Here is a 26,514-nt window from a genome sequence, read left to right as displayed (position 1 = left end):
GTCGGGCTTAGGAGCCTGGTGAGCATATAGGGTTTTCAACCTACAATAAATAATTATATTTAATTTCACCAACCAACATTAACCCGATTACCCATTCCCGTTATCCTCACTTTATGTCCCTAAAACAACATCTATCTCAAGGGATCGAATCTAGGATTTTCATCGGGACGGACATTATTGCTAAGGGGTTTCCTCAACAATAGATATCCTAAAGGCAACCATGAGGGGGATAGAGTACACCGGTGAACACATCGTTCACAACACCTACAGGTTATGAACCTGCTAGCGTTCCACAAGACTGTCTAGAAAGAGTCTGTGGTCCTTATCCATACTCCGCTAGATGACTAGGTCAACAACAACAACATCGAGGCCTCTCATCTGTTTATCACACATCAACTATCTACCCATGTTCTACCCAACATATTAGTAGATAAAAATATATATTTTTATACATAGTTTAAAACCTGTATAGCATGTTCAATCAATACATATTCCACATAATAGATGAGGCACACACACATAACACATATTTCACAGAGAATAAATCGAATCCATGAGATAGAAGAAGGTGAATATACATTCACGCATATAACAACCAAATATACATATAACATGTATTTCGTATAAAATACTTCATAATTATGCGTTAGAAGAAGGTAACTATACACTCATTTGATTAGAAGATGATCGGACATCACTATGACTTGTAGAAGTAGTATTCTTTAGTAGATCTGGAAGATCTTCACAAAAATCGGGCTTCTCGCGAGCAGAGCTTCGGCTCGGGAATTGCACTTCTCGGGATCTTCGGGGCTTCGAAACTTGCTTCGGGGCTCGGGAATAATACCAGGGCTTCAGGATACTTCTGGTACGCAAAACGATGCAAAAAGGTAGAAAGAAAAGAGAATTTGGCAAAAGAATAAGGTTGCCCTCGCATGCCCTTTTATAGGAGGCTAAGGCCTCGCAGTACGTTGGGCGTACTGCTTTACGCGGGGCGTACGCCTCAGATCGTCACTGCATGCGTCATCGGAGCACTTGAGTCCGAGGCGGTGCATGCATCGGGGTACGCTGGGCATACTCAACTATGCTGGGCGTAGTTCGGATCGGATCGATGACTCCCCCCTTCCTTTGGATAATATTGGAATTTAATAATTAAATTTAAATTTTAATTATTTAATAAACTTCGAAAATTCATATCTTCTTCATACGAACTCCGTTTTCGATGTTCTTTATATCCACGCGTAGGTGAGACCATAATCTACAACTTTTCTTTAGACTCCGTTGGCTAATTTTGACTTTATTTTAATTATTTATTTTTAGTAGGTCGGGACAGAAAAACTCTGTTATAAAATCATAACTTCTTCATCCGACGTTCGTTTTCGTATGACTTTTCACCAATGCCCTACTATCAACGAGATCTTCGATTCTTGTTTAGATTGTTTTAACCAACAATCACTCGATCTCGAATCGAGTATTCGGGTTGCATACTGTTAAGTCGAAACTTCAGAAAATCATAACTTCCTCATACGAAGTCAGATTTGGGCGTTCTTTTTATGCACGCTGTCGGTTTAACGAACTCTACAAATTTCATTTAGATTACTAAGGCTAAATATCGCTCTAACATAAATTTTACTTTTTACGTCATTCAGCGTTGTCGGTTTTGTCGCAAAACTTTGACATGTCATAACTTATTCATTATAACTCGGATTTCGGCATTCTTTATATATTCGGAAACCTCAATTCAACTACTACAACATTATCCATAGATATCGGCTTTATCTAACATTTCATTTTGGCGTTTATTTTTATTCTTAATTAAATTAAGACACACAATTAAACACAAAACACATAATACACAAATAATACACTTCTATTATTTCAAAACGGGTTACAAAGGTTAACCTAGACTATTATATTAACATTAATGACAAGCCCAGAAACACAGGCATTACACTCAGCATCTGTACTTGGACTTTGAGTCTTACTCAATTTGGTATTGTTTTGGATTGGTAATTCCCCTTTCTTGGAATTTTCTATGCTAAAACGTTTCAACACTTTATCCAAGTAAGTACTTTAACTAAGTTGTACTAGTCTTTTACTCCTATTTCTTAATATCCTTATCCCCATAATATAAGCATCTTCTCCGAGGTCCTTCATAGCGAAGCACTTTCCAATCCAGGACTTAACCTCCTGCAAGGTTGGGACGTCATTTCCGATGAGAAGTATGTTATCCACATACAATACGAGAAAGCTAATTATACTCCCACTGGCCTTGACATATACACAGGACTCATCCTTGCTTCTCGAAAAAACAAACTCTTTGACCTTCTCATCGATACAAAGATTCCATCTGCGAGACGTTTGTTTCAATCCGTAGATGGATTTCTCAAGCTTACACACTCTATTAGGGTGCTTCACATCAACAAAACCCTTTGGCTGAAAATGTACAAGGTCGTAAGACGCTCGGGTTGAGTGCCAGTGTTAGAGGTTCCTTCATCGCTTGATTCTTGAAGCACTTCAAGATCCATTTGCCTCCAATTGTCCTCTTGGCATATGAGTTCTCTCTCTTTGAAAACCCTTCTCCTCGTAACGAAGACAACATTATCACTCAGTCTATAGAATAGATATCCAAAGGACTTATGCGGGCAGCCGATGAAAATACATCACTCACTATGAGGTTCGCGCTTGTCGTGAGTATCTCGTCTTAAAAAAGCCTCACAACCCCAAACCTTGATATGTGCCAACGAGGTAACCTTCCCTGTCCATATCTCGTGAGGGGTTTTGGAAACCTTCTAAGTTGGGACTTGATTAAGGATATGGGCGGAAGTCTCTAAGGTAGAACCCCTGAATGAGATAGGTAACGAAGCTCGACTCATCATGGAACGAACCATGTCCAACAAGGTTCGATTGTGCCTCTCAGCCACACCATTCAACTGCCGTGTCCTAGGTGGCTTCAATTATGAAACAATTCCATATTCCTTAAGATATTCGTGGAACTTGATACTAAGATACCCTCCTCCTCAATCGGATCGAAGCATCTTTATCTTCCTAACCATTTGCTTCTCCACTTCTTGTTTAAACTCCTTGAACTTTTCAAATGTTTCTGACTTATGCTTGATTAAGTAGATATACCCATATCTGCTCTAATCATTGGTAAAAGTCACATAGAAGCGGTTCGCATCTCTTTTGGTGGATCTAAAGGGCCTACATACATCCGTATGTATGAGATCCAATAAACCCTCACCTCTTTCACAAGTACCATTGAAGGGTGACTTGGTCATCTTTCCAAGAAAACAAGATTTGCACGTGTCATCGGACCTAAGGTCAAATGACTCCAAGACTCAATCATTTTGGAGTTGGGCTATGTGCTTCTTGTTAACATGTCCAAGACGACAATGCCACAAGCATGCTTTGTCCAAACCATTAGACGAATCGATTTTCAACACATTATTTCCTAATTCATCTACAACCATCATAGTTTCATATATACCATTACAAGGCAATCGATTTGCAGGTTCACTTCGAGATTTTGGCAGTCCCTACAAAAAGCTCTTGGAATTAAACTGGATATGAGTACAGCTTATTATTCTCAGACAGATGGACAGAGTGAGAGAACCATCCAGACCTTGGAAGACATGTTGAGAGCATGTGTCATTGACTTCGATAAATCGTAGGATACCCATTTTCCCTTGGTTGAATTTTCCTACAACAGTAGTTATCATACCAGTATCAGGGTTGCGCCTTTCGAAGCCCTCTATGGCCGCAAGTGCAGATCCCCTCTGTGTTGGGCTGAGGTGGGTGACACGCAGCTAGCCAAGGGGCAAGTCCCTGATAGCACTCTCACTAGTCTAGAAATCATCCACGAAACTACTAAAAAGATCATACAAATCCGGGAACGACTAAAGGCTTCACGAGATCGACAAAAGAGCTACACCGATAAACGATGAAAACCCTTGGGATTCCAGGTCGGAGACCGTGTTCTGCTAAAGGTCTCGCCTTGGAAAGGCATGATACGCTTTGGAAAATGTGGAAATCTAAATTTGAGGTACATAGGACCATTTGAAATCCTTCCTAGGATGGATCCGTAGCCTACAAACTTCGTTTACCGCATGAACTTAGCAACATTCACCCTGTCTTCCACGTTTCGAATCTCAGGAAATGCCTATCTAACGAAACCCTTGCGGTCCCTCTTGAAAAAATTGAAATCAACAAAAACCTAAACTTTGTTGAAGAACCAATCGAAATCATGGACCGGGGGGTCAAAAGAACAAAGCAAAGCTGCATCCCGATAGTGAAGGTTCGCTGGAATGCCAAGAGAGGACATGAATTCACTTGGGAACGCAAGGATTTAATGAAACAGAAGTACCTCATCTTTTTCCAAATCCATGATATGTATCTTTATTCTTGAGTTTCGGGACGAAATTCCCTCTAACGGGGGGATGATATGACAACCTGAAACTTTCATTCTATACAATTGGTCAATTTTTATCAATGTTCGATTTGATTTCGTCATTTTTTAACGCCATTTATGGGTTCGTTTAAGTGTTCTAAGCCTGAGTACAACCGGGAACTAGATTAGGAATGAGTCAGCATGTCGTAAAGAAGCAAAATCAGGCCATACACCCTCTAGAGAGGAGTGTATGGCTGCACACCCGTCCCCATCCGAACACTCCCCTCTATATATAGAGGGTAACCCCCTTAATTTATTCTTTTCTTTTGGCTGCACTCTACTTTCTCTCTCTAAAAATCTTACCCAAGAACACTCCAAAGGCTTCAAAAACGTGAAGAACTCCATGATTTAGCTTGTTAATCAGGTAAAACACCTAAAACTAAGCCATAAACTCTTCATGTTCTTCGTGTTCTTCATCACTTGAAGGTGTACGGCCGCACACCTTCATAAGGTGGCCGTACACACCCTAAAAACCCTCCAAAATGATACTTTTGGCCCTTTATCTCCAAGTTGGACTTGGTTTGAGCCTTGAAACACTTGAAAATTGACTTTTGGAGCATAAAGAAGAGTGTACGGCCGCACACCCACCCTGTACGGCCGCACACACACCCTGGCCGCACACCCACTCTGTACGGCCGCACACTCACCTTTATGGTCATACACCCACTTTAATGCTCATATTTGGCCTTAAACTTCCAAAGATCACTAAATATGGGACCTAGAGCACTTAGTACAAGCATTTCCAAGACCTTAGGGTGGTTTTCCATCCTGAATTGTCATGAAATACCCTAATCTAATACGTATATGTGTTACCATATGATTAATAGGGTCCACTTGCGTACGAAACATCAGTTGAAACTCAACACTCATATTGATCATGCACTCGAATCCTACGTTAAACTTTGAGTTCATACCCCTACACTTTTCCGAGTTTTTCATGTTTTTAAAGTGGGGGGGGGGGGTGGATACAAGCTAAACATAAAAGTGTACATAATTTAAAACCTAATGCAATTACAATGATTTATCTATCAAACAAATAGATATTTTGTCCCTTTTGTAATATTCGGAGCATAAGGGACGTTTTCTAATCGTAATTGCATAGTTTTCAAAACAATACATGAACGTAACAAACCATTCAAACTATAATAGGTATAGTTTGGGATTTCATTTCCAGCCTTATAGATTCAAACTTCATGCATAGTCAAACATATAAACTAGGTTAGATTTAATTTATCCATTACTACGAATACAAACTAGAGTATCTTGCTAAATAATTATTTTGTGTATAATTATTTATACTCTATGTCGTTACCAACGATTCGAACTCGAGAAAAACCGAACAACACATAAACTAGTTAATACAGGATTGTGAGACTTATCTTCGGCATGCCCCTCGAGGTACCAATAAATCCTCTCTTGTAGTATAACCAGAGTCTCGTGCAGGGAGAGGATGAAATTTGAGAATAGATCTATTCGGGACCGACAATCCCACACCTGAACTGTTAGCTATAGTTAGGCGGACATGCATGGGGTGACAAATTTTGTAATCGTACGACGCCTGAAGAAACATCAAGGAGGTCACCGGTCATATTAGTATGGTTATACGGCTCACAATGTGTATAAACTAACCTTTGTTTACGGGATTTCTTTCTTCTATAGTTTTATTTTAGGTAATAAAACTACTATACTTATTGGTGATAGCCTGGGTTTTCGAACAGATCTTACATACTGGTGGTAACCAGGGTTTTTGAACGAAACGATACTTTTCATACAGAAACCAACAAACATGTTAGAAAATATTGGATTTTCTTGGAAAACATGCATACATATTTCAGAACTTGATAACCATGGTTTTCGATATAATCGACATTTTACTTATAATGGAAAGAAACCATTTATACAAACTCAGTGACTAGTTTTCAATACACAAAAACATGCTTATGAACTCACCAGCTTTATGTTGATATGTTTTCAAAACTGCTTGTATTCTCATGACAACGATAGATAGGTACCTTGCCAACTTTTGGAAAAGACAGAGCATTTTTAGAGTCTCATCTTTATCTTTTGCTATATACTATTATACTATTATGTACAAACTATGTTCTCAAAGCAGGTGTAAATATTCATATTGTAATGTAATGGTTGTGTTTACTTTGATTGCTATGATACAATTATTGTGATACTACGTATGATGTGACCCACCCTCGGACGTTTCCGTCGTTTCTTTTCTGACGGTTCGGGGGTGTGACAATGTAAATACATGCGAAGGTGGGCTTTATCTTCCCATCCTTGATGTCTTGTAGATACTTCGGGCACCTTTGTTTTCAATGCCCTTTGTCATGATAGTGGAAGCACTCTGCGTCCTTTGGATTGGAATAGCGGGCAGCAGAACCAGCTTTGGTCCCACTAGAAGAGAATCCATCATGGGACTTTCCCTTGTGTCTCTTATAAGGAGCCTTCATCTTCTTCCCTTTCCCTTGACCAATAGCCAAGATAGGAGCAGTAACAGTAGGAGTAGATGCAAAAGATTTGCCTTTTAGAATACTCTTAGCACTCCTTAGTAGGCCTTGAAGATTTCTCAGACTGACATCCTCCTTGTTCATATGATAGGTCATACAAAACTGGTCATAACAAAGAGGCAACGAGTCTAGAATAATATCTATGGCCAGCTCTTCATCGAAGTTGACATTCAACTTTAGCAAGCGGTCCACAAACCTTTGCATTTTCTACAATTAGGCCATGATGGACTCTCCATCCTTCATTTTGGTAGTGATCATCGAGACGATGATCTCGTACCTCTCCTGCCTAGCACTTTGATGGTATATTTCCATCAAATCTTGGTGAATCTCGTATGGGAAGTAGTCCTCATAGGAATTTTGGAGTTCAACAGTCGTTGTACCAAGTATGATGCAATGGACCTTTGTTGCATCCCTTTCATGAGCCTCTTAGGCATCAATTTGCTCGGGAGTAGCAGTATTTTGGTCAATCTCTTTCAGCTCCTTGTCGAGAACATACTCTTTGTCCTCGTAACGTGTGAACATGCGAATGTTGCAGATCCAATCATTAAAATTGGATCCATCGAAGATCACCTTCCCACACAAGTTCATGAGTGAGAATGAGCCAGAAGGGGTCGAGCCAGAAGCGTTGTTGTTTGGACTAGACATCTGAAAAAGAAAAGGAACAATGTTTAGATTAGAAAAGAATCCCCAATTAAACAACCAAATGGGAAATTAGGGCTAGGACCCACCACAATTATTTACAATTAGGAAGAGGGATGTCGTAATCCAATTGAAAATAATATGAAGGTAGGTAAATGATGATTTAGCAATTTCCATCACGAAAAACAAAAACAATTTTAAGTTTTAAATGAATTGAAATTCCTAGATTCTATTGAGATTCATTGAACTTTTCAATGGCATGTTTAAATCTTGATTATGCCATTCGAATTTGTGACTTGGATACCGAGGATCACAAACAACGTGTGAATAACCATGAAAATGTGCTTGGTACTCTCGATATCATTTATCACCTAATCAATGTGTTAGTTAACCACACACGCTCCATTAATCAATGATAAACATCGAGCTACCCTTTGCCACATTTTCTAGTCTCAAATTAGTAAAACCATAAGTATCATTCATCATATAAAAATCATAAATCGTGTATCATAACATCTTTCAATTATATCAGAGTATAACATCCCAGGCTAAACAAATGGTGTCTGCATTGCAATCATCACGAGCTCCTCTTTTGAAAACGGAAGTACCTGAAACCAAAACTGAAAACTATAAGCATGAAGCTTAGTGAGTCTTCCCAAATTACCGCATACCATACACATAACATGAAAATAGGATATACGGGCCCCGCCCATTCTCATGGAGATTCGGGCCTCGCCCACACCCCGATGTCTAGGAGATTCGGTCCCCACCCACACTCTGTTGTTTAGGAGATTCGGGCCCCGCCCAGACTCAGCTGTCTAGGAGATTTGGTCCCCGCCCACACTCCGTTACTATCATACATACAAGTATCACAAAGAAAACAAGTATATATATTTGTAACAAGCAATCACATATCTATACTCAAATAATACTACAACATTCGGGCCCCGCCCACACTCGACTACTATGAGATTTGTGTTGGATAAGGTGTCTGAGTCCATAACTTATTTGGTATATACTTGACCCGACCCGGCATGGTCCATTTGGGTTAAATTTCATCCAAACTATTTATGGTTAATTTTATGAGAGTTATACACATATGATTATTAATATATTATAAGTTATAATATATTAATATGAAGTCATGTTATTTAATTAGTCTTAGTCTTAAATTAATTATGAATTAATTTAGAGATTAAAAGGAAGACTAATTAGATTGTGGGCTATTGGTTTTATATGGTGTGGGCTAACACCCATTTGTTAATGGGCTAGGCTTGTATGGAAGTCCATGGATGATCCATGGAGCTTTTAACCCATGGATCCTTGGAAAAGGAAAGGCCATGGGTTATTAGGGTTTCACCCTAATCATGTACACTATATAAGCATGCTTAAGTTGCATGAAATAGCCACTAGTGTGTGTGTTTGTGTGTGGCCGAAAATTGTAGTGTGTTTACACTCTCTCAAAGTTTTCCAAGAGTTTGTGGTGATTTGTGATTCCATTTGAGGCATTCACACTATTGGTGCTTGGCCCTCGAACTCCTTAAGAATCAAACTCATCAAAAAGGTATGTAATCTCATCTAACTCTTTTATGTTTAAAAGTACCACATGCCATGTTAGATAGGTTATGAACCTTGGAAAATTATTATTTTGCATGTATTTAGACAAACATAGATCCAAGGTTTATTAGGGTTGCATGCACACTTAGGAAGTGTTAGATTGCTCAAAACCCAACAGTGGTATTAGAGCCTAGGCTTGCTTGTTTGATACTTAATGCAAAATAGTGAAAAAAGTCGAAATTTTTGCTGTCTGCATGATGGACTCGTCGAGGCCATGGGGGGACTCGACGAGTCCAAGGCAAAGTTCAACCTACTCGGCGAGTAGATTCGTGCACTCGGCGAGTAGAAGGTTCAGAATGCAGATTTTCGACTTTTGCTGCTGGAAATGGACTAGAAACTTTACCCCAAACTGTTTTGATGTTTTAAAACTTATTTTGGTTGGTGTAATGGTTGTTCTAATCCATTTACAATAGCATATATCAAAATTTCATGCTTTGTATGTGTTCATATAATTTTGAATCTTTGATAATCATGTTCATGTTCTTATGAATTTAGAAGATGATAGGAATTATTTGCTGAATTGTTTAGGATTAATTCTTGATCATTTATGTGTTTTAATGGAGTCCATAATTTGTCCTCAAGTTAAGGATATCCAAAGGTCACATTTCTTTAACACACATTAAAAACACATAAGTTACATAAAATGAAGAGTCTTCATTTTATGAACCTTTAATTCATAAGTTATGAAATGAAAAGTTTTGAAGAGTTACAAAACTTGCCCTCAAGTTTTGGAATTTGGAAAAGTTTCACACACTTTAATAAACTTTAATTCCAACACTTAGAATTTTAAAAGTTAAAATTCAACACCTATACTATTTATAACATTAATGGTTAATTATTATATATATATATATATATATATATATATATATATATATATATATATATATATATATATATATATATATATATAAGAACAAGTCGTTTTACCGTTAGTAGGTCTCATTCACGAAACCGGTCTATAAGGTGGGTATAAGGTTGTTGCCTATAAAATGGAGACTTAATAGGTGTATACTCTCACCCACCGCTTGCTTGACTGGTGGAGGGTCGTTAGCTGAACGGGTAAGATAAAGACTTATAAATTCTCATTAAGTATGATGAATATTATAAAGTAACTAAATCTTTTATTTAATTCCCAATCTTAGTTACTTTAGGAAAAATGTGAACATGGTGCTAATCCATGGAATTCACACTTTGTACCTTACCAAGTCGGTGGTGGAGCGTGTGTGGTTAACCGACACACTAACTTGGACTAGTAAGGATCACGAAGGGTGACTTAATGTTTGTCATAGATCAATGGAGCGTGTGTGGTTAACCGGCACATTGATTAGGTGATAATATTAAGGGTACCAAGTGAATTGGCATGGTTATTCACACCTTGTTTTGTGATCCTCGGCATCCCAGTCACAAAACTTGAAGGGCACAATCGAGATTGAAACATGCCATTGAAAAGTTCAATGAATCTCAAAAGAATCTAGGAATTTCAAATCCAATTAAAACCTAATAAATCATTTCGTTTTCGTGGTGGAAATTGGTTAATCGTCATTCACCTACCTTTCAAATATATTATTACTTAGATTACGGCATCCCTCTTCTAAGTATAATATATTGTGATTGGATCCTAGCCTTAATATTACATTTGGGTGTCTTATTAAGGACTCTATATATCTAATCTAAACTTACTTTCTTCTTTTAGATGTGTTCCAACACTAATGCTTCGGGCTCTAACCTAACTGGTTCTTTCTCTCTCATGAATCTTTGTGGGAGAGTCATCTTTGATGGTTCCAACTTTATGGACTGGATAAGGAACATCAGGATGGTAACTCGTTATGAGGACAAGGAATATGTCCTCGATAAGGAGTTAAAAGAGCTTGATGAGTCTACTGCTACTCCTGAGGAGATCGCTGAATTCATGACACATGAGAGAGATGCTACTAAGGTGGCATGCATCATGATGGCCACGATGACAGTCGAGCTCCAAAAGTCCTATGCGGACTTCTACCCTTTTGAGATGCACCAAGACCTGATGGAAAGGTACCATCAGAGTGCTCGTCACGAGCGGTATAAAATAATCTCCTCCATAATAACAACCCGCATGAAGGACGGTGAATCCGTCACAGCCCACATGCAAAAGATGCAAAGGTATGTGGACCGTTTGCTGAAGCTGGATGTAAACTTCCCTGAGGAGTTGGCAATTGACATCATTTTGCACTCCTTACCTTCTTGTTATGACCATTTTCCTATGAAATATCATATGAACAAGGAGGAAGTTACCCTTAGCAAGCTTCAAGGACTCTTGAAAACCGCTGAAACCGGTCTTAAGGGCAAGTCGGTTGTTACCTCTACTACTCCTACTCCAACATCTACCCTTGTTCTGGCTATCGGGCAAAGCAAAGGGAAAAAGAGGAAGCACCCTTCGAAGGGTACCAAGGGAAAGTCTCTTGAAGGCTCCTCATCAAGGACCAAGAGCGGTTCTGCCACTCCTTCTGCCATTCCCAAGGATGCTGATTGCTACTATTTCCAGGACAAGGGGCACTGAAAGCAAAACTGCTCTAAATACTTGCAGGATCTGAAGGATGGGAAAGTGAAACCCACCCACGCAGGTATTTACACAATATTGTCTAATAACTCACCATATTCTAACTCTTGGGTGCTTGATACAGGATGTGGTATTCATATATGTTCTGATTTGCAGGGCCTAAGAAGAAGTGAGGATGTGGAGCACGGGAAGATAAACTTGATCATGGGGAATAGGAAGGCTTCACCTGTTTCCAAGATTGGAGTTTATACTTTGTTGCTGAATAATGGGTTAAAATTAGATTTGAATAAATATGTGTACTCGTCTGAAATGGAGAGGAATATTATTTCCTTTCATGCTTTGTACAAACAAGGTTTTACCTTTTCGTTTGATAATGAATGTGGTGGTATTAATGCTTTCTTTAAAAATGTGTTTTATTTTAAAGCATTACCTTGTGATGGTGTGTATGAAACTGTGTCGATTGTAGACAACTTAGGAAATAATGTGTTGTATATTGATTCTTCTACTAGCCTAGATAAGGCATCATTATGGCATTGTCTTCTTGGACATGTAAACAAGAAACGCATAAGCCAACTCCAAAAGAGTGGAGTCTTGGAATCATTCGACCTTAAATCAGATGATAGTTGTGAATCTTGTCTACTTGGAAAGATGACAAAATCACCCTTCACTGGAACTTGTGAAAAGGGTGAGGGTTTGTTGGACCTAATACATACTGATGTATGTGGACCATTCAAAACCGCCACAAGGGATGTTAATCGGTATTATGTGACTTTTATTGATGATTTTAGTAGATATAGGTATGTCTACTTAATCAAACATAAGTTAGAAACCTTTGAAAGGTTTAAGGAATTCAAACAGGAAGTAGAAAATCAATTGGGCAGGAACATTAAGATGCTTCGATCTGATCAAGGTGGTGAGTATCTTAGTACCGAGTTCCTTGACTATCTTAAGGAGTGTGGGATTGTCTCACAATTGACTCCTCCCAGGACACCACAGCTAAATGGTGTAGCTGAGAGGCGTAATCGAACCTTGTTAGACATGGTTTGCTCCATGATGAGTCGAGTTTTGCAATCAATCTCTTTTTGGGGGTATGCCTTAGAGACTGCCGCCCATATCCTCAATCTAGTCCCTACAAAGAAAGTTACCAAAACACCTCATGAGATGTGGACTGGGAAGGTTCCCAATTTGGACCACATCAAAATTTGGGGTTGCGAAGCTTTCGTGAGGCGTGAAACTCATGATAAGCTTGAACCCCGAAGTGAAAGGTGTATTTTCATCGGCTACCCACAAAAATCCTTCGGTTACCTCTTCTACAGACCCAGTGAGAATGTGGTCTTTGTAGAACGAAGAGGGGTATTTCGTGAGAGAGAATTTATAAGCCAAGGAGACAGTGGGAGGCAAATTCATCTTGAAGAAATTCAAGAATCAATTGGTGAAGGAACCTCAGACACTAGCAATCAACCTGAAGAGGAAACTCCTATTGATCCAGCTGACGAGTCTGTACCTCCGAGGCGTTCCACACGGGTTAGGAACACACCTGCGTTTTATTATGGTTTTCATATTACTACGGAAGGTGATACATTTATCAGTGATAGTACACTGGTAAATTTGGATGAAACTAGCAGTGTTAAGGAAGCCATGGCAGGCCCGGAGTCTGCTAAATGGAAGGAGGCTATGGACAGCGAGATACAGTCCATGTATGACAATCAAGTTTGGAACTTGGTTGACAATATACCAGGCCGTAAAACAGTCGGGTGCAAATGGATCTTCAAGAAGAAGACCGACATGGAAGGAAAAGTGCATACTTATAAGGCTCGACTGGTTGCGAAGGGTTTTACTCAGACTCAGGGTATTGATTATGATGAAACCTTCTCGCCGGTAGCAAAGATTAAGTTTATTAGGGCTATGCTAGCCATTGCTGCATTTCATGATTATGAAATATGGCAAATGGATGTCAAAACCGCTTTTCTTAATGGAAAGTTGGCTGAGGATGTGTACATGAATCAGCCAGAGGGTTTTGTCAGTGCAGAGTACCCTAATAGAGTATGCAAGCTTGAGAAATCCATTTGTGGATTAAAACAAGCATCTCGTAGCTGGAATCTTTGTTTCGATGAGAAGGTCAAAGAGTTTGGCTTCCTGAGAAGTGAAGATGAGTCTTGCGTGTATGTCAGAGCTAGTGGGACTATAATTAGCTTCTTGGTACTGTATGTGGATGGCATACTACTTATAGGAAATGACATCCCAACCTTGCAGCAGGTTAAGTCCTGGCTTGGTATGTGCTTTGCTATGAAGGACCTAGGGGAAGCTGCCTACATCCTAGGGATAAGGATATTAAGAGAAAGGAGTAAAAGACTAATTGGACTTAGTCAGAGTACCTACTTGGATAAGGTGTTGAAAAGGTTCAACATGCAGAATTCGAAGAAAGGAGATTTACCGATCCAAAGCAACACCAAGCTGAGTAAGACTCAAAGTCCGAGTACAGAGGCAGAGATAGCTGAGATGAGCCAATTACCGTATGCTTCTGCTGTTGGCTCGATCATGTATGCTATGAATTGTACCCGCCCTGATGTGGCCTTTGCTTTGAGCATGGTCAGCAGGTATCAAGGGAACCTGGTAAAGCTCATTGGACTGCGGTAAAGAACATTCTCAAGTACCTGCGGAGGACTAAGGATTGGATTCTTACCCTTGGTGGGAGTGATGAATTGAGAGTATTAGGGTATAGTGATGCTAGTTTTAAGACTGATAGGGATAATTTTCGCTCTCAGTCGGGCTGGGTCTTTACCTTAAATGGAGGGGCAATCTCTTGGAAGAGTTCCAAGCAGGAGACGGTGGCTGATTCGAATTGTGAATCAGAGTATATAGCAGCGAGTGAAGCAGCGAAGAAGGCGATATGGCTGAAGAACTTCATCGGAGACCTTGGAGTTGTGCCAGCTATTAAGGAGCCTATGGAAATTTTCTGTGACAACAATAGTGCGGTTGCTTTAGCTAAAGAACCAAGAGATCATGGGAGATCCTGACACATTGACAAAAAATATCACTTCATAAGACACAAGATAGAAATAGGACTCCTCGTGGCAAAGAGGATATCGTCAGATGAGAACCCTGCGGAACCCCTTACAAAGGGACTGACGAGGGCTAAGCATTTTCAGCATGCGAGGCGCATCGGGCTGAGGGACGATATTAGTTTTACAGATTAGATAGATTCTCTGAAACTTGTAAAATGTAATCGACATTTGATGTTGAATAAAATTGTGATTTATTTATGAGTAAGGAGTTGCTATCATTGTCAATTATTTATAATTGTTTCAGCATTGCATGTTTTGACTTCCAGAATAATCAATTTATTCAAACCTCCACAATCGGTCATACGTCGGAAGTAGGTATGAATCAAGATTGTCATGAATTGGGTTTGTAGATGGCTAAAGGTGTTTAGACATGGCAATGGTTGCTACAACGTTCATGAGTACTCATAAGTTATGAGTATTGGAATAAACCCACGCTCACTTGTATCACTTCATGGAATTTATCTCGAGTGATCATGAGATGGTAATATCATATAAATCTTCAAACCTAGAGATATGAGTTGTTACCTATGAGTTGGTTGTGCATTGATTGCACGTAAATGCATCAGTAACTTGATGTTATAAAATGTGCCTTTGTGTACAATTCAACAAGTAGTAGAACAAGTATATGAGTCGAAGTTTATCTGTTCCTTCTAGAAATAGAAGCGATATCTGGGCCCCTCGATGATTTTGTGTTGACCCATGTACCGGGCCCGGTCAGAACTAAATTGATGTGTTCAGTTGAGTTCTTTGTCAAACAAATCAGCAATCGAGAAACAACTGCCAGACAATAAGCAAGGCATAGTTACATGTGTTTGTCCGGCTGATATCATGAGAACAGAGGATTATATGATCACTTATCTTAAAATGGCGCTTCATAGTTCAACAGAGTTTTCGAGAGCTACGATTGCTGGTTGGTTCCTGAAGTAATAGGCAAATACAGTTATTAGACTTATCCAAGTAGGAGTCTGTTGGATAAGGTGTCTAAGTCCATAACTTATTTGGTATATACTTGACCCGACCCGACATGGTCCATTTGGGTTGCATTTCATCCAAACTATTTATGGTTAATTTTATGAGAGTTATACACATATGATTATTAATATATTATAAGTTATAATATATTAATATGAAGTCATGTTATTTAATTAGTCTTAGTCTTAAATTAATTATGAATTAATTTAGAGATTAAAAGGAAGACTAATTAGATTGTGGGCTATTGGTTTTATATGGTGTGGGCTAACACCCATTTGTTAATGGGCTAGGCTTGTATGGAAGTCCATGGATGATCCATGGAGCTTTTAACCCATGGATCCTTGGAAAAGGAAAGGTCATGGGTTATTAGGGTTTCACCCTAATCATGTACACTATATAAGCATGCTTATGTTGAATGAAATAGCCACTAGTGTGTGTGTTTGTGTGTGGCCGAAAATTGTAGTGTGTGTACACTCTCTCAAAGTTTTCCAAGAGTTTGTGGTGATTTGTGATTCCATTTGAGGCATTCACACTATTGGTGCTTGGCCCTCAAACTCCTTAAGAATCAAACTCATCAAAAAGGTATGTAATCTCATCTAACTCTTTTATGTTTAAAAGTACCACATGCCATGTTAGATAGGTTATGAACCTTGGAAAATTATTATTTTTCATGTATTTAGACAAACATAGATCCAAGGTTTATTAGGGTTGCATGCACACTTAGGAAGTGTTAGATTGCTCAAAACCCAACAATTTGGGCCCCACCCACACTCGAGTACTGTGAGATCCAGGCCCAGCCTACACTCAGCTACTAACATGCACACAAGTATCACAAATATAACAAGTATATATATCAAGGAATCACTTAACTATACTCAAATAATACTATTATATTCGGGCCCCGCCCACACTCGATTGAATAAATCTCAATATACCTCACATATACTAACATAATACTAACATATCACATATACGGGCTGGCCTTGGTGCCTTAGACCCGTTATTAATGGAAGGGAACTTACCTCGCACTGCTGGAGTCCCGTGAATAAATCTTTGGCTGCTAGCTTACAGATCCCTAGGCTATCAACATCAACATAAAACCCAATGAACCATTTGGGTTTCCATTGCATAACTCTAAAATACACACTTGGGGTAAAAGGACCATTTACCCATAATATAGCTTGGTCCAAGACCAAGGACCAACTCATACTCGGGAGGCCCAAAATACCAACAGTCAACCAAGGCCCAACTATGGCTCAATTTTCCAAATTAGGCCCAAACCTCTACATGGTTTTGCCTTAGGGCCTTATTCTTGGTCCAACACTTGACATTCTGATGGTCCAATATCTCATAATCATAAAGGACCAATTATGGCCCATCTATGGTCTAATTTTCCAAATTGGGTCCAAACCTTTCCAATGGTCCTTATCGTAAAGTCCAATTCAATATTATAGTCCATACTTGTTCTTGGATGGCCCATCAATAGTCCAAACATCTAGGCCCAACAAAAAAGGTCCAACTCAAAACCCAATACAATTAGGGTTTTCACATGCAATGATGATTAGGGTTAAATGTTCTCACTTAACCCATTAAGTACATTATTCCACTAAGTCATCATACAATGGAATCGACATAGGTCATAACTCCAGTCAACTGGTCTAAACGAGGGTCCCGGCAACCCAAAACTAACATTTTCTAAAATTAGGGTTTTCTAAACCCTAATTAGAGTTTCTAACCCAAACACAAACCAAATAAGTCCAATTCAAGCTATTCGACCAATTATGGTTCCACTAGTCCCATTAGGATTTTATTAGGTCGAACACCACCCATCGCCACCCGAGCGGTGGTGGTCAACAACGGCACACAACAGCAGCCACCACCTCACGGTCTTGGTGGTTCTTTTCCTTGACTATGGTGGTTCTTTTCCTTGACTAATCCATCCAAAATAATACATACACTTTTCACTTCATAAAATACACTCACACACACAACCACCCTTCACCGTGGCTGGTGGTGGCAAAAAGCAGCAGAAAGGGAGGCAGCCACCATGGTTGGCTGCCATGGTGGTTGTTTGCGATTTCCGGCAGACTATACACATTCTGAATTACAGTAGTGACACACACACCCACATGGGGGCACGAACACCCACTGGAACACACCAATCGACCATTCTCATGGTGGCAATCAGTGGTCGAAAAGCTACAACAAGAGGGAAACGTTGCATAGCGGCGATTGCGACACATGGGACAATAGAAGATGTGGAGACGGTGAAAGGGGAGGATACCTATACCGAATGTAGACAGCATCGGCAATGATCTCGGCTCATACGACTTCTCATCGTCCCGATGATAACTCGTCGGCCACTGCTTACGTCAGCAGCAGTAGTGGTGGTATCGACTCGGGTTTACGATCTTGATGGGGGAGGTAATAGCGGATAGAGGAGTGGAGGAACAAGGGTGGCGGCTGAAGAATTAATTTAGGGTTAGGGCTTCCCAATAGTATATCTTGAAACAGGAATAAAAGGGAGCACCGGTGCTTAACTCGTGTTCTTTTAAACATTATTCACCTTTTTCCAAGTTTGACCCCTACTCACAATATTGTTTTCAGTTTAACTCCAAAACTTACACTTTAGCCCCTGACTCCAAAAAATCTTTTCAAATTTAATCCATTATTTACCATTCAACCCCTTCCTTCAAGATTTTATTTCAATTTAAATTCAGAATTTACCAAACCAACCTCAACCTGGAAAATTCTTTACAAACTATTTCGGGAATTACATATTAACCCCCAATAATAACGCCTTGCTAAATTATCCCGCATTTAGGGTCGCTATTAGTTCATCACTTTTATCTATTTATTTATTTAACAAACGGGGTGTTACAACTCTCCCCCACTTAAATTAGATTTCATCCTCGACATCATTCCTTACCTTCCCTTACACGCCCGATAACTTGAACGAAATGGCCACAATCCCAAGCATAACCCCAGCCTTCCCAAGGCAAATCAAGCTAACCCTCACAGGGTTCTATAATCCAAAAATGCACAAATTCTTGGCATTATGATTACACTACTCAATCTGAAATTTGAAGTCTCAATATGGTCTGACTCCCTAACAAACCGTCCGTACTGAATCATTATCGTTGGATCCCGTTCACGCGGCTCTTAACTGACTATTCAACTTCTGATAACTAGAGGTTCCCACTATGAGTGACTTAGCATAACCCAAGCAGTTGGTTACTCATCCATACCTGAAATCCATTAACGCTAGTACCAATACTGGCCGAAATAATGTAATTGCCTGAAGCAACATACTGCCCACATGGCTGTTTTCCAAAATCTACCGAGACCTTCCTGGTCTCAATCTAATTGCCAATCATCTAAAATACTGGGTTCCAGCCCGGTTGCGGAGCCAAAGGACTCCCAAATAGTCGCCTCACACAACTTCCAAGCGAAATCCTCTTCTGTAACTAGTTACCACTAGTTTTCTTACCACGATGGCTCTAACAACCTCCTGGTCCAACCGATCGGGTCCATGCATCGAATCCTGATGTTTCCAAATCCAAGGATAAGATTGATTACTACATGACCAATGGTAGCCTTGTATCACAAACGACCTTAAGCAGTTCATTGCTTCCTTAATCTCATATCCGTAGTGGCATTCTAACGGTCGAATAGTTGGCTCAACCAGATCTAACTCATCTGGGTAATTTTGTAATACATAATTTAATCCGTGGATTTTCCACGCCCTCACTTTTGACATCCCCAAAATCTCGGCCAGAAAAGACCGATTTTCATTTATGCTTTTAAAATAATTTCAGAGTAAATCCATTTGATTTGAAAGAATTGCGGAATTTGTTCCCAAAAACAAAACATGATAAAACAATGTTTACCAAAGCATTTCATAAAAGAAATGTATTTTTCATTATATAATCAAAACTCGGGGTGTCATGTTCCGATATAGACCAACAAGCATAAACGATAACATTACAAGTCATTCAAAAAATATTTACATATACAGACTTGTAAACAAAACAACTTGATGGTTCATCCATCTTACGCCCTTGCGCCACTTCCTGTAATACAAATAAAACTGAGTGGGTCAGGCTTTGGAGCCTGGTGAGCATATAGGGTTTTCAACCCACAATAAATAATTAAATTAATTATTATCAACTAACAATAACCCAGTTACCCATTCCCGTTATTCTCACTTTACGTCTCTAAAATAACTAACACAAGGGACCTAATCTAAGAATATTTTCATCGGGGTGACAACACATGCTGCGGGGGTTCCTCAGCAATATAAGTCAAATAAGGCAACCATGAGGGGGATGGAATACAGCGAATGAACACCCAAGTTCATTAACACCTACAGGTTATGAGCCTGCTAGCGTTCCACTGGACTGTCTAGAAAAGTCTGTGGTCGTCATCTAAATTCCGCTAGATGACTGGATCAAAACAACAGCGAGGCCTCTCATCTGTTTATTACACACCAACTATCTACCCATGTTCTACCCAACATATTAGTAGATAAAAACATACATTTTTATACATATTTTCAAAACCTGTATAACATGCTTGATCAATACATTTTCCATATAACAGATGAGGCACACACACATAAAACGTATTTCATATAGAAATAATCATATCTGTAAGATAGAAGAAAGTGAATATACATTCACACACATAACAAAAAATATACACATAACACGTATCTCGTATAAAATACTTCATAGTTATACGTTAGGAGAAAGTAACAACGCCTTCGCACGTATAAACGGCGATAAACTTAATACACTCAAACCATACTTGTATTATTATTGCGTTTATGAAAGGTAGTATACACTCACTTGATCAGAAGATGATCGGACAGCACTACGACTTGCAGAAGTCGTAATCCTCAGCAGATCTGGAAGATCTCTACGAAAATCGAACTTCTCGCGGGCAGAGCTTCGGCTAGGAAACCGCACTTCTCGGGATCTTCGGGATCTCGGGACTCGCTTCAGGACTCGGGAATATTACCGGGGCTTCGGGATGGCTTCGGGGGTAAAAACGCAGAGCTTCAGCACAAAAACGAGAGGAAATTAGCAATTAAACCCGGACCCCTCGCATCCTATTTATAGGAGGCTGGAAACCTCAATTACGCGGGGCGTACTGCAGTACGCAGCGCGTACTGCTTCCGAAATCGTCACTGCATGCGTCATCCGAAGTGTCGACACTCTTCGGAGTACGCGGGGCATACTCACTTACGCGGCGCGTAAGTTGGATCAGATTTGTGACTCGTCTTCGGATAATGCTTCCGAATTTTCAATTAAAAATAAATACAAATTATTGAATAAGCTTCGGAAATTCATATCTTCATCATACGAACTCCGTTTTCGACATTCTTTATATCCACGGAAAGGTGAGGCTACGCTCTACAACTTTCGTTTAGACTCCGTCGGCTAATTTTGACTTGATTTTTATTATTTATTTTTAATAGGCCGCGACAGAAATTTTCGTTATAAATTCATAACTTCTTCGTTTGACGTCCGTTCTTGCCTAACTTTTTATCGTTTCGATACAAACAATGAGATCTTCGATTCTCATTTAGATCACTAAGGCTAAATATCGCTCTAACGTAGATTTCACTTTTTACGTCATTCAACGTTGCCGGTTCTGTCGCGAAACTTCGACAGGTCATAACTTCCTCGTTATAACTCGGATTTCGGCATTCTTTATATCTTCGGAAACCTTGTTTCAACTACTACAACATTATCTAAAGATATCAAGTTTATTTTACACTTAAATTTTGACGCTTATTTTTATTCTTAATTAATCAAACCACATAATTAAGCAATTAAGCACAAAACACATAATACTCAAATAATACAATCTTATTATTTCAAAACGGGTTACAAAGGTTAACCTAGACCATTACATTGCTAAAAATGGCAAGCCCAAAAACACATGCGTTACATCACTGCTTCACCCCAACTGGTGGGTAGCACTGTTTCTTCTGCATTCTAACAACACGCTCATGCTATCTAGTAACCTAGTGAATGTTACGGCTACACTCGCAGACTTAGAACACTCTAGCACAATCTTCCAACATTGTGAATGTTACAGCTACACCCGCAGACTTACAACACTTTTAGCACTATCTGACTACCAGTGAATGCTTCGGCTACACCCGTAGACTTACAACACCTTCTCACACTATATGGATGCTAGTGAATGCTACGGATACACCCGTAGACGTACAACACTTTCTCACACTATCTGGTTGCTAGTGAATGTTATGGCTACACCCATAGACTTAAAACACTCTAACACTATCTAGCTGCTAGATAATGCTATGGCTACACTCGCAGACTTACAACACTCTAACACTATCTAGCTACTAGTGAATGCTACGGCTAAACCTGCAAACTTACAACACTTTCTCACACTATCTCAGTCATTGATTACTAATCTGAACACATCCAACGTCTAGCATACACACAACCTATCATCCCAAACTAAACTCATGTCCTGACTCGAATCCCCAACCTGATTCCCTAAGGCCTGCTATCATGTGACCCCGTTGCATCAGTATCGCACCCATGCCCATGATCGAAGCATCATAGTAAACCACAAAATCATCTACACCCTCTAGAAGGGTGAGAATCGGTGCCCACAATCACTGTCTGAGAGTCTCGAACGCAGCAGGCCCCCTGCAAAAGGCCATCGACTTCTTGGTCAGTCAGGTCAGGGAACTGCAATCTTGGAGAAGTCCTGAATAAACCTCCGGTAATAACCTGCTAGACCCAGGAAACTTTGAATCTCAGTTGGAGACCTTGGAATCTCCCACTGCATCACGGCCTCTATCTTGGTCAGATCGACCAATATACCCTTCTGGTTGCCAAGGTTCCCAAGAAATTACGCATCGCGCAACCAGAATTCACATTTGGAGAACTTTGGAAAAAGTATCTCCCTCGTATGAGTCTCTAGCACCTCACTCAGGTGCTCCTCGTGCCACTCCTCGGTCTTGGAATAAACCAAGATAACATTGTACTCTACCATAATACGCAATCAGGGAAATGATCTTTCGCTATCCGCTAATAATTCTCGGCATGCAATTGGGATATGACATCTCTTGAAAACATAATCCATCGTGTAGTTTCTCGCACGTGCTATACTGAATTTGACCCTTCTAATCTCTCAAAAGTTGATCTGAAATCTAGGGTCTCCTCCCGAGACCCCTCAATATAAACAACTGATCTATTTCCCTCTTCCCAATGTGCTCCAAGTCAATATCCCATTCTCGGGCTATAGAAGTCTTATCATTCAGGGTCTCACACCCTGAGATACTTACGATCTCCCAGCTATCATTCTACAGTATGTCCTGATACTTTATATTCTTCAATTCCTCATTTGCTTCATACTATGGTACCAACTAAGCTTTCTCCCGAGACCTGGCAGTGATCTCTATCACAGTCTCAGTAATCTTGCGGAGATCTAACAACTCTCACGCCAAGTGTTGTGCCTCAATCGCCTGGGCATACTCTGCCCGAAATCTGGTCGAAAAGTCATCCCATGACATATCATCAACCACATAATCACCTAACTTACTACCAACCTCTTCCCATCAAGCACGTGCCCTGTTCTTCAGGAAAAAGGAAGTAAATCGGACTTTTTCCCGCTCGTGTAACGGTTGGTACGAAAAGCGTTGGTGACACCTGCCAACCATCTGCTACTAGCAATGGGGTCCCTTACCCCCATGATAATCTGGAGTTTCCCAAGCTTTGAATTCCCAAAACATCAATGTACGCGCCCTTATCATGACTATTATCTCAGTGCAGAATGCACACAGTTACTCATCAAAAATTCTAAAATTCTATCATTGATCATATAGAAGATCACAGGAATCTAATAAGTGATGTTGTGTGTACTCTCAGATGGAATGAACTCCCTCATCTGATTATCAAGCTGCTCGGCTCTAGAGTCTGAGCCTGATCCCTCATCAACACCAGAACTACCATCTGGTCCACCACGTAGCGTCACTATACTCAGAAATATATCATCACAATCACTATAATAATCGTCGTAACTCGAGGGATCTCGCACACCACAAGTTCCATGGATCCATCTCAGTCTCCCTTGATTCGAGTACGGATCCTCTACTTTCAGTAGTACGGGCCCATACTACCTTCTACATTTATCCATACTTTCCTCAAGAACTGCCTTGACTCCAACAAATCCCTTCTACTGGTACTGCTCTTCTGCTACTCTCATCCTAGGCTTGCCCTAGGGTAATCACCAATCCACTGTCTGCCATCAGATGCATAAGAAGTTCCTGCTATCTTCCCCTAACTAGTTAGCGAATACTATTACATATCACTAAGACTAGATAATTCTTCGAATGAGAGATCCTACCCTAAAACGGTGGGACCCAAACAAGAGCTACGAAAATAGAGCTAGAACTAACCTTCTGAAATTATTTAGTCCTCGCAATATGTAACTTAACATATTCGTTTACTCATTAGTAAAAGACAACTAGAACTCCTAAAAGCACAAACCAAGCAGCATTTGAGCATTGAGTAAACATAATCAAGCATATACTAATCAGGCCATCATACTGACTAATTTGGACTAGCATGCAGTTCATAAAGCTGATACACATATAACAGGAACATAAGGCATCCTTCCTAGATCCTTAGTCCCATTCTAGCATGCAGTTCTCATAATATATCATAACATAAACTTGTATGGGTAATTTGGGAGTACTTACTTGAGCTCGGCTGATTGCATGCACCACACCCTTTTCTCTTTTCAAAGTTCTTTTTGATTTTTCAAAAATTCTTTTCTTTTCTATTTCTCAAAATCATTTTTTTATAAAAAGTTTATCCTTTTGAAATTTTCTATACCAATTCCTTAGTTTGAGTTCAAACACACCCAAAATTGTGGCCGAATCCCTCAAACCAAGGCTCTGATACCAACTTGAAATATCCCAAAATCACAGACCAAAAAATTCGTTTTAAAGTCATTAATAAAACCATATGTATTATTCATCATATAAAAATCATAAGTGGTGTATCATAACATCTGTTAATTATATCAGAGTATAAACAATCAAGGCTGAACAAATGGTGTGTACACTGCAATCATCCCAAGCTCCTCTTTTGAAAACCGAAGTACCTGAAACCAAAACTGAAAACTATAAGCGCGAAGCATAGTAAGTCTCCCCAAACAACCACATATCATACACATAACATGAAAATAGGAGATACAGGCCCACCTATTTTCATGGAGATTCAGGCCCCGCCCATACCCTGCTATCTAGGAGATTCGGGCCCCGCCTACACTCCGTTGTCTAGGAGATTTGGGCCCCGCCCACACTCCGCTGTCTAGGATATTCGGGCCCCGCCCACACTCCGCTACTATCATGCATACGAGTATCACAAAGACAACAAGTATATATATATATATATATATATATATATATATATATATATATATATATATATTGAAACGACCCAAAAATTTCTTTAAAAACCTTACTAAAATCATATTTATAAAAACTGTACCATAAGTCTAACATAAATTCTCGAGTATTAATTCAAAACATAATATCATTATCAGAGTCAAACATTCCCAGGCCAACTGACTATGGTGTGTGCACTGCAATCTTCCTGAGCTCCTCTTTTGAAAACTGAGTACCTGAAACCAAAACTGAAAACCGTAAGCACGAAGCTTAGTGAGCTCCCCCAATCAAACACATACCATGCAATAACATATAAAGCACATACTGGGCCTTGCCCACTGCATCAAACCAATGTCCGGACTAACTGGGGCCTTGCCCCCTACATCGGACCGAAGTCCGGAAACTGACTGGGACCTTGTCCCCTGCATCGGACCGAAGTCCGGACTAACTGGGGCCTTGACCCCTACATCGGACCGAAGTCCGGAAACTGACTGGGACCTTGTCCCCTGCATTGGACCGAAGTCCGGACTAACTGGGGCCTTGCCCCCTACATCGGATCAAAGTCCGGAAACCGACTGAACATAGCATAGCATAACATATCAACTAGCATGAACACATATATTGCATACTACATCGGGCCGTAGCCCGGAACACATAACACATAGCACATAACACATAAATCCCGTCTGAGCCACGAAGTCATCAAACATACTAACTACTGCATCGGATCAAATTCCGGAAACTACTGCTAACTGAACGGGCCGGCATTGTGGCCTTAGGCCCGTCTCTACTAGAAGGAAACTCACCTGATGCTGCTAAACTGCTGCTGCTAATCCTTTTGACTGCTACCTGACCTCTGACTTCGACTGCTGCTCCACTAGCTCCTCGAGCTACCAATATCAATATAACACTTAGTCGAACTGACCTCCAAAGGTCACTAGGTCAATTCTGGTCAAAGTCAAAATCCTGGTCAAAGTCAACCTTCCGGGTCAACCCTACTCACCGAGTCTACCTACTGACTCGCCGAGTTCATATGCTCTGGGTCTTTCTTATTCACGACTCGACTCGCCGAGTCAGTCCATGACTCGCCGAGTCCAACTAGTTCCAAGTCCTGTCCTGTCCAACTCGCTGAGTCATCATCCGACTCACTGATTCGAGCCCCAACTTGAAGGGTTTAGGGTTTCGCGATCTGACTCGCCGAGTCCAAGAACAGACTCGTCGAGTCCTAGACAATCTTCAACCAACTCGTCGAGTTGCTCATCCAACTCACC

Source organism: Lactuca saligna, chromosome 9 (assembly GCF_052625555.1).
Source record: "Lactuca saligna cultivar CGN05327 chromosome 9, ASM5262555v1, whole genome shotgun sequence".
NCBI lineage: Eukaryota > Viridiplantae > Streptophyta > Magnoliopsida > Asterales > Asteraceae > Lactuca > Lactuca saligna.
This window is presented reverse-complemented; position numbering follows the sequence as displayed.